Below are 9,930 nucleotides of genomic sequence, written 5' to 3'. Positions count from 1 at the left end.
AGGGCAGTAGTGGAATACCAGCTGCAACATGGTCGTCGCCTTCCGCTATTCACAAGCGAGGAGTGGGCATGGATGTCTGACCTCTGTGAGGTTTTAAGAAACTTTGAGGAATCAACACAGATGGTAAGCGGTGATAACGCTATTATCAGCGTAACCATCCCACTTCTGTGTCTGCTCACAATTAAGGATGACGCTTTGAATGTGGAAATGGGGGAAGACATTACACAGGGTGATAGCCAGACCACCCTCAGTTCGTCTTCTCATAGCAAATTGGAGGCTGAAGAGGAGGAGGAGGAGCAGGAGACGGTTGCCTCCGCTACAGAGGGTAGTACCCATGGAAATTTAATTCCATCTGTTCTGCATGGGTGGGCAGAAGAGGAGGAAGAGGATGAGGAGATTGAGAGTGATCCTCCTGATGACGACAGCGAAGCCTTGCCTGTTGGTACTCTGGAACACATGGCTGACTTCATGTTAGGCTGCCGTTCCCGCGCCCCGCGCGTTATAAGCATTTTAGACAACACGGATTACTGGTTGTTCACCCTTCTCGACCCCCGCTCCAAAGAGAACTTCTCATCTCTCATTCCTTTGGTGGAGAGGACGAGCAAAACGGTGCAAAACCAGAAGGTCCTTGTTGAAAAATGCTCCAAAAATTTCCATCTGACAACGCTGGCGGCAGAGTGCATAGTTCCTTGAGCAACCAAGGAGGGGAGACAAGGGGAACACACAGCAGTTCCAACAGAGGCAGGGCAACACTCTCCAAAGCCTGGGACAGTTTCATGACACCCCACCAGCACCCTCACCCTGATGCGCGGCCTACTGTCACAAGAAGGGAAACATTTTGGAAGATGGTAAAGGAGTACATAGCAGACCGTGTCAGCGTCCTCAATGATCCCTCAGTGCCTTACAACTACTGGGTGTCCAAGCTGGACACGTGGCACGAACTGGCGCGCTATGCCTTGGAGGTGATGGCCTGCCCTGCCGCCAGTGTTTTTTTTCTGAGCAGGTATTTAGTGCTGCTGGTGGCATTATAACAGATAAGCGTATCTGCCTGTCAACTGAAAATGCAGGCAGGTTGTCTCTTATAAAAATGAACAAGGCCTGGATTGCCCCTGATTTCCCGACTCCACCAGAGGAAATGGGCTGAACATAAAGGCTCTTTAAATGTGTTTTTTATAATGTGCTGAATATACTGTATTCCCTTGCACCCCTTTCACCACAAATAAGGGTATATATCTTCCTTTTCTCATCATCCTCCTCCTCTTCCATCATATCAACATGCTTATTCGTCGCATATAATGCCCTTACATATATGCCCTTGCATCTAATGTTTTACAGGGTCAGCTCACCGGCAGGCCCTCGCATATAATTTTTTGGAGGGTCAGGTCACCTGCATGCCCTCGCATATAATTTTTTAGAGGGTCAGCTCACCAGCAGGCCCTCAACTACAATCTTTTACAGGGTCAGCTCACCTGCAGGCCCATGCATTTAATGTTTTACAGGGTCAGCTCACCTGCATGCCCTCGCATATGATGTTTTACAGGGTAAGCTAACCTGCAGGCCCTCGCATATAATGTTTTATAGTGTCAGCTAACCTGCAGGCCCTTGCATATAATTTTTTAGAGGGTCAGCTCCCCAGCAGGCCCTCACTTATATTCTTTTAAGGAGTCAGCTCATCTGCAGGCCCACGCATTTAATTTTTTAGAGGGTCAGCTCACCAGCAGGCCCTCACCTGCAATCTTTTACAGGGTCAGCTCACCTGCAGGCCCACGCATATAATGTTTTACAGGGTCAGCTCACCTGCAGGCCCTGGATTATAATTTTTTAGAGGGTCAGCTCACCAGCAGGCCCTCACCTGCAATCTTTTACAGGGTCAGCTCACCTGCAGGCCCACGCATATAATGTTTTACAGGGTCAGCTCACCTGCAGGCCCTCGCATATAATTTTTTAGAGGGTCAGCTCACCAGCAAGCCCTTACCTACAAGTCCAGTCTCACTATCCAAGAGTCTGGTCAACACAATCCTTACCACCGGGGGTCGCGTAACTAGTTATCACGGAGGAGTCTCGTTCATTATCGGAATTAACCAGACAAATCGCTCCACCAACTAAGAACGTCCATGCACCACCACCCACAGAATCGAGAAAGAGCTATCAATCTGTCAATCCTTTCCGTGTCTGGGCCAGGTGAGGTATCCCGTGTTGAGTCAAATTAAGCCGCAAGCTCCACTTCTGGTGGTGCCCTTCTGTCAAATCCTTTAAGTTTCAGCTTTGCAACCATACCCCCACCGGAACCCAAAGACTTTGGTTTCCCGGAAGCTGCTCGGCGGGTCATGGGAATAACGCTGCCGGATCGCCGGTCAGCATCGTTAATGGTCGGAGCTATGACGGTATCTGATCATCTTCGAACCTCCGACTTTCATTTTTGATTAATGAAAACATTCATGGCAAATGCTTTTGCTTTGGTTGGTTTTGCGCCGGTCCAAGAATTTCACCTCTAGCGGCGCAATACGGATGCCCCCAGACGTCCCTCTTAATCATGGCCCCAGTTCTGAAAACCAACAAAATAGAACCGGAGTCCTATTCCATTATTCCTAGCTGAAGTATTCAGGCGACCCGGCCTGCTTTGAACATTGTAAATTTTTTCAATGGTCAGCTAAGCAGTAGGCACTCTCCCATAATTTTTTAAATGGTCAGTTCAGCAGCGGGCCCTCAACCATAATTTTTTCGATGGTCAGCTCAGCAGCAGACCCTCACCCATAATGTTTTAGAGGGTCAGATCAGCAGGCCCTTGCTCCAAATGTTTTAGAGGGTCACCAGCACTTTGATCCTTGATCAACACTAATAAAGGTCACAGTCATCACCACGTCTCAAAATGCATGTACTATCAAAATATAACAATATTTATCCCATACGGCGAATGGCGTAATGGGAAAGAAAAAAAAATGGACGATTCAGCATTTTTTCGTCCGTTCACCTCCCCAAAATAATTGAATAAAAAGTGATCAGAAAGTCATACACACACAAAATGGTATCAATAAAAAGTACAGATCTCCTGCAAAAATGACTCATCACAGAGCTGCAAAGACATAAAAAAAAAGTACGGTACGGTAAGTTTTTAAGTATTAAACCACAAGAAACACTATACAAACATGATTTTGCTGTAATCATACTGACCCGGAGAATGAAGGCAACTGGTCAGTTTTACCACATAGTGAACGCCGTAAAAACAAAACCCATAAAACTATTTTAACCCACTTGGAATTTATTTCCAATTTCCTACTACATTGTATGCAACAGTTAATGCTGCCATTAGAAAGTGCTACTTGTCCTGCAAAAAAACAAACAAACAAGCTCCACTATGTGAATGGAAAAATAAAAAAGTTATGGCAGGAAGTAAAAAAAATGGAAAATCGAACAGGGTTGAAGAGTTTAAAAAGAAAAGATGAAGAAAACTTTCTGTAGTTAGGTGCACCATGAGGGTTAAGACATACAGCCTCTTAACCAATACTAAAGCTAACCATAGAAATTAGATAGAAATCTACTGTTACACATAAGACCCATTCTCTCACGATGTACAGAGAAAGGTCATCTGATAATAGTCTATTATAACGTCATGAGGTAGAACATAAAGTGACAAAAGTAGGAAATGATATTCTATTATAAAGGACACAATTCTACTAAATGTCAGCTAGTGGCTCAGAAAGTCCAAAACTTCTTGACATCTACAATAAAAAAGAAACATTGGAGCAGTCCTTTTCGAGAGGTCAGACTTCTCCTTAGGGGTATGCTAGGGCTTCCTTTAGAAGGGAAAGCCAAGGTGGAATTTCAACAGCTAGGCTTCGTTTACTAAACTACAGTTCTGCACAGTGGGGATACCCTCTGGCACGATGACCACAGCAAGGTTGTCTCCCTTAGGCCTCTTTCACACGGGCGTTGCGGGAAAAGGTGCGGGTGCTGGCCATATTATTGAAGAAAATCACAGAAATAAGATAATAATGCACTTAGTAAAGTAGATGCAAGCATTATATATGGACAATGCGCACCTATTTTATCTTGGGAGTAGCATTCCTCTGCACTTTTGCCCTTCCTATCCAATAGAGCGCCTTGATTAGGTGGTACATATGGGTGTGCTTGCTCCTCCTCCCATTGGTTGCTTGATGCACATGGAGGTGACTAGGAGCAGCACACCATATGTGCGGCGTCTGCGCTCCTGAACATAGAAGCCCAATGGCTTAGGTGGGTTTAGCGTAGGACCCGCCTGACCTGAGACCACCTTGGCGCTTGGTAGGCGGGCACAGATGTGTTTTGATCAAAATATATTGGCTAAGTGTCTCAGATATTATCATATCAGAGTGAGGACTTTGTCCATATATAATGCTTGCATCTACATTACTAAGTGCATTATTATCTTATTTCTGTGATTTTCTTCAATAATATGGCCAGGGACATCCGCACATTTGTATATCATATCGTGCAGGATGTTTTCATCTTAGTTTTTTCTGTGATTTTTTTTGTCTATGTAGTATTTGCTTGATGGAGTGGCACCTTCAAGTGTGAATGCGCACCTATTTTATCTTGGGAGTAGCATTCCTTTGCACTTTTGCCCTTCCTATCCAATAGAGCGCCTTGATCAGGTGGTACATATAGGTGTGCTGGCTCCTCCTCCCATTGGTTGCTTGATGCACATGGAGGTGACTAGGAGCAGCACACCATATGTGCGGCGTCTGCGCTCCTGAACATAGAAGCCCAATGGCTTAGGTGGGTTTAGCGTAGGACCCGCCTGACCTGAGACCACCTTGGCGCTTGGTAGGCGGGCACAGATGTGTTTTGATCAAAATATATTGGCTAAGTGTCTCAGATATTATCATATCAGAGTGAGGACTTTGTCCATATATAATGCTTGCATCTACATTACTAAGTGCATTATTATCTTATTTCTGTGATTTTCTTCAATAATATGGCCAGGGACATCCGCACATTTGTATATCATATCGTGCAGGATGTTTTCATCTTAGTTTTTTCTGTGATTTTTTTTGTCTATGTAGTATTTGCTTGATGGAGTGGCACCTTCAAGTGTGAATGCGCACCTATTTTATCTTGGGAGTAGCATTCCTTTGCACTTTTGCCCTTCCTATCCAATAGAGCGCCTTGATCAGGTGGTACATATAGGTGTGCTGGCTCCTCCTCCCATTGGTTGCTTGATGCACATGGAGGTGACTAGGAGCAGCACACCATATGTGCGGCGTCTACGCTCCTGAACATAGAAGCCCAATGGCTTGGGTGGGTTTAGCGTAGGACCCGCCTGACCTGAGACCACCTTGGAGCTTGGTAGGCGGGCTCAGATGTGTTTTGATAAAAATATATTGGCTAAGTGTCTCAGATATTATCATATCAGAGTGAGAACTTTGTCCATATATAATGCTTGCATCTACTTTACTTTTTCAATAATATGGCCAGTGACATCCGCAGATTTGTATATCATATCGTGCAGGATGTTTTTATCTTAGTTTTTTCTTTGATTTTTTTTGTCTATGTAACATTTTTAATTACATGCAAATACAAATATATTCATATCAAGGTCCTGGTTTGCAAAATGTTGACTATTTTTCAATTGTCCAATCTAGAAATTAGAACTTTAAAAACCCTAATAGAGAATTTTAAGTTAACAGAGAGTCCCTCATTCATGACAGCCATCACTATGCATGAGTGGAGAGCAGCTACAAAAAAGTCTCTCTCCCTCTGGAGGACCCGACATGTTCATCTATCACAGTGGGCACCATGTAATGCTTTCTTTCCCCTGAGGTGGCACTGTAGACGAACACTTGCTGCTAGATCCCCTCCATGGATGACACCGGATCAGCTCATTGTTGGGGCTCTTCTTCTAAAAATGGATTTGCATAGTATACTAAAAAGGCCTGTGGTTTTACATTAGATCTTTTTTGTGGTGGTGCCTCTCCACAGATGTAGTTAGAGGACCTCTGAACATAAAGAACTGCTTCTACAGGGCACTTTTTTTTTATATGGGAGAGAATTTTTTACTTTTTTGCTCTACATAATGTCACGAGCCAGTGGGTGTGAACCCACTGTGCCACGTGTCCTACCTCCTCTAAGGGCGTTGTCTAAGTGAACCCCTCGATCTTTACAGTACCCCTGATGGTGGGTATAGGCTTTCCTAATGGGAACACCAGGTCGCTACCTCTTGAGGAGGATTGGCACACGAGGCAGCTGGTCCAGGCGGACCTGGAGGTACCTGAGCAAGGTGCCAGAGGTACAGGTACAGGTACAGGTCAGGCAATCCGGGTTGGCAACAGGAGAGTCAAGGCAAGCAGATAGGGATCTAACAGTCAGCAGAGTCCAGGAATACAAGTATGATTCAGGAACACAAGCAGATATCAGGAACCTTAGCAGGACACAAGGACCTTGACACTGAGGCATCTGGGAAGTGGGCTGAGCCACCTATATATGTACAGGAGGGCTAGGATTGGTCTACGAGGTCACATGACCTAACCCATAAAGCCCAGGAAGTGGCGCGCACTGGCCCCTAAGGAAGTGCTGCAGGGAACAAGCAGCAAGCATGCTGTGGCCAGGGCTAAGAGGAAACAGTGGAGCGGATCCCAGAACAACAGTACTTGCAAGGACAGAGCCCAGGACTGAAGTGGTGAATGGGAAGCACTGGTAGCAGATCACCGCTGAACACGGCGCCCAGGACTGCAGCGGTAAGCAGGGGAACAGCAGTGCACAGCAGCCGCTGTTACACATAAAAGTGACTATTCAGCACATTATTATTAGTGAACCTAAACAACTTCCTCTTATATGTCTGAAATAAGAAGTTACAAAGAACCAATTACTTCTCTTTTTCTCTTCCTATTTTCCGCAACGTAAGGAATTTTTAATGCATTTTATTTAAATGATATGGCTCCAAATACTTTGTCTATTGACATATCATCTGTTGAAGGTCCAGGCACACGGCCCTCCGATAGTTCCATGGAGACATCATATAGCAGCACACAGGGTGCCTATAGGTCCCCAATATGGGCTTCATACAGTGAACGGGTTTTGAAGGTCTTCCTGTCCAATACATTCTATCCTATAGTATTTTTGAGAATATGGCTACATTGCAATCTGTCTTGCACAACTCTAGTCCAATACTTTTGGCCAGTGTTTAGGACCATTTCTAGTGATGGCAGCTATCCTTAGGATAGGTCACCATTATCAGATTGTTGAGCTGACTTTTTACCACACATTCGATATTGGCTGTACCTGTTATTGCAGCTTAGTTGCAGTCCATTTAATAGGACTGAAAAGAATACCTGTCGTGGCCATTACCTGTGTACAGAGCTGTGCCTCGTTAGAACCCCCACCTCCATTTAAACAGATGATCGGCAGGGGTGCTGAGGAACCAGGCCTCCACCTAACTGATACTAATGTTTAATTCTTAGGATAGTTCATCAATATTATAGCCCTCAAAAATTCCTTTAAACCCTTAGCAACATCATCTGTACATGTACGGTAAATATTGGGAGTTTACATGGCGCCAACTGTGCGAGCCAGCACCATAGTGCTGACACCCTGGGAAGTACATTACCCTGTAGACCCTGTAGATACCATGGTGAATAGTGATTGGGGCATCTGAGTGGTTACTCAGATAGAAGTGGCCCCCCCATAGCAAAGCTGTAGGATGCCGATTGGTTATCATGGCAGTCTGGAGACCTTTGAAGGCTCCCAGGCATGCCACTGTAATCTTGCTGTTAAGCCCTGTGAAGATGTCACAATCCTCATAGACTGTAGCAGTTAAAGAAGTATTCCAGTGGTAGTCTATAGGGAGCAAATAAGAAACCTATCACAACGACCAATAAGGGCCACATAAAGCAATATACAACCTATAATACGTGATGTGTAAGCCCAAGTAATAAATCATCACCGAACAAATAATATAAATATAAGTTTATTAATGTCAACATTAAAAATCAATATACATGATAGATACAAGTTATGGTCCATAAAATCCAAGGGGAAACAAATAACAAGTGAGGGGGCAAAAATACCTGAGAAGGGGAGGCAAACTGGCACTACACAGTATATCAATACATGATTATATAAAGTACTAACATTAGGGCATATAGAGTCTTGAGGTCAAACCACATATATGATATTATAAACAAGTAAAGTGCAAGTGCATAGCCCAAATGTAGCAGCATTACATAGTAACAGTTAATGAAACAGGCAGACACCAAGCTACCCACCTTCCCAGTGACCCCTCACTTACCCTACGCGTATCGCCACCAGGCTTCGTCAGGCAGCAAATAGTTACATCTGGAAGTCTTAGCTAGGTTGCCAGGGTGATGGTCTGGTTCCACCCTCTGGTTAGGTGTGTGTCTTTGCTGAGCAGGCCTACAGAAAGGACGTATATGTGTGGACTTCTAGAAAGTGAGCCTAAAAAGAAGCCTAGTCCAGGTAACCTTCATTCCTGAGACTAAAACCTGCCTTTACTGCTTGTGAAAATGGTATATTGCTTCTGCGCCTGCCACATTCTGAGATGGACTGGCCATCCAATCTAAGATCTGCACCCAGTAGACTGAGCATGGCAGAAAGTGTTAATGGGACGGAATTGCACACCTGTGGTTATTTAGGAAGACTGCGAAGTGTACTGTGGTTATTTGGGAAGACTGCGAAGTGTACTTAGAGTGAGATTTAGGGATGATTACTACCATCATTGCTGCTGCCTATACACAACTATTGGGAAAAGCCTACTCTGTAATGTACAGTATATCAGAACTGTGTCCATTGCTGCTATATGTACTGCAACTCAAATCAGCTATTCAGTAAAGAAAGACTTTATTTATTGCAACCAAATGGGCCTGGTCATTGACTCCACCATCATCCGCAGGCCCTGCCTTACACCTGCCTTCCTGCCTCGTACTCTGCCATCTACCATCAAGGGCACGCCAGCCACCACTAGGCAGGAGATCCTAATATTCCAAGGTGTGCCCTGAGGGAAGAAGGGGTGTGTCCTCCTTTCACTGCACGGGCAAGGAAGTGCCAGGGTGAGGACTGCCACCATGAGAGCTACCTCCCCCACCCCCATCATTGCCACTACTACTACAATCACTCTGCTCTTTTTAACTTAGATATAATAAAAATTAAGTTTGAATTTAGCCAGTCCCTTATTGGCAGTGACTGACTTTATCAGTAGTTTACATACTTACCCAAATTTTTATTGGGGCATTTAACCTCTGCCTACGAATGCCCACCCCAACTGGGAACACCCACTTATGGGTCCCTCCTATTTTTGCACCTGGAATGACCAAATTTGCTGGATTTTCTCTGAAAACTTGGGACTGTTGGCAGCTATGAAAACCAGAAGATACTCAGTACCTATAGGGATGTTTATATCTTACAATGGTACAGCATGTCCCTATGATCGGGGTTTGACCTTTGCAATTTCCGCCAATCCTGAAAACTAAGGGACCAAGGTCCCCTTGGCTCCTACCAAAGAGCTACATCCGTAAACAAATAATGTGGCTCTGCCATTTTGAACAAAGTAGGAGTCATTGACCCCAACTTGATCAGGAAGTGATGCCATTAAGAAAACCCCTTTAAGTGTGGTAAAGAAATAATAAAAGCTGTACATATACCATATAAGAAACCTCACTGAGATCAGACCTGTGCCATCACTCAGTGGTGTGCCTAGGGTGTTTGGCACCTGGGGCGGGTCCTTTCTCTGCCCCCCCCCCAATACTTGACCACATACCTCTTACATCCAGGGACATCTCCTGTCATGTAGACCTTCTCTTTCCTCTTCTCCTCCATTAGACTGCCATCTGCCATGACAAATTCTTTCAGCCGCATCTTGTCTCTACAGAGTTTGTAACACAGACACGTTAGATTTCTAAATTTTTCCATCAACCTCCCTATCCTGGTGTCCCCACAGTG

This window comes from Bufo bufo, chromosome 1, assembly GCF_905171765.1.
Source record: "Bufo bufo chromosome 1, aBufBuf1.1, whole genome shotgun sequence".
NCBI classification, from domain to species: domain Eukaryota; kingdom Metazoa; phylum Chordata; class Amphibia; order Anura; family Bufonidae; genus Bufo; species Bufo bufo.
This window is presented reverse-complemented; position numbering follows the sequence as displayed.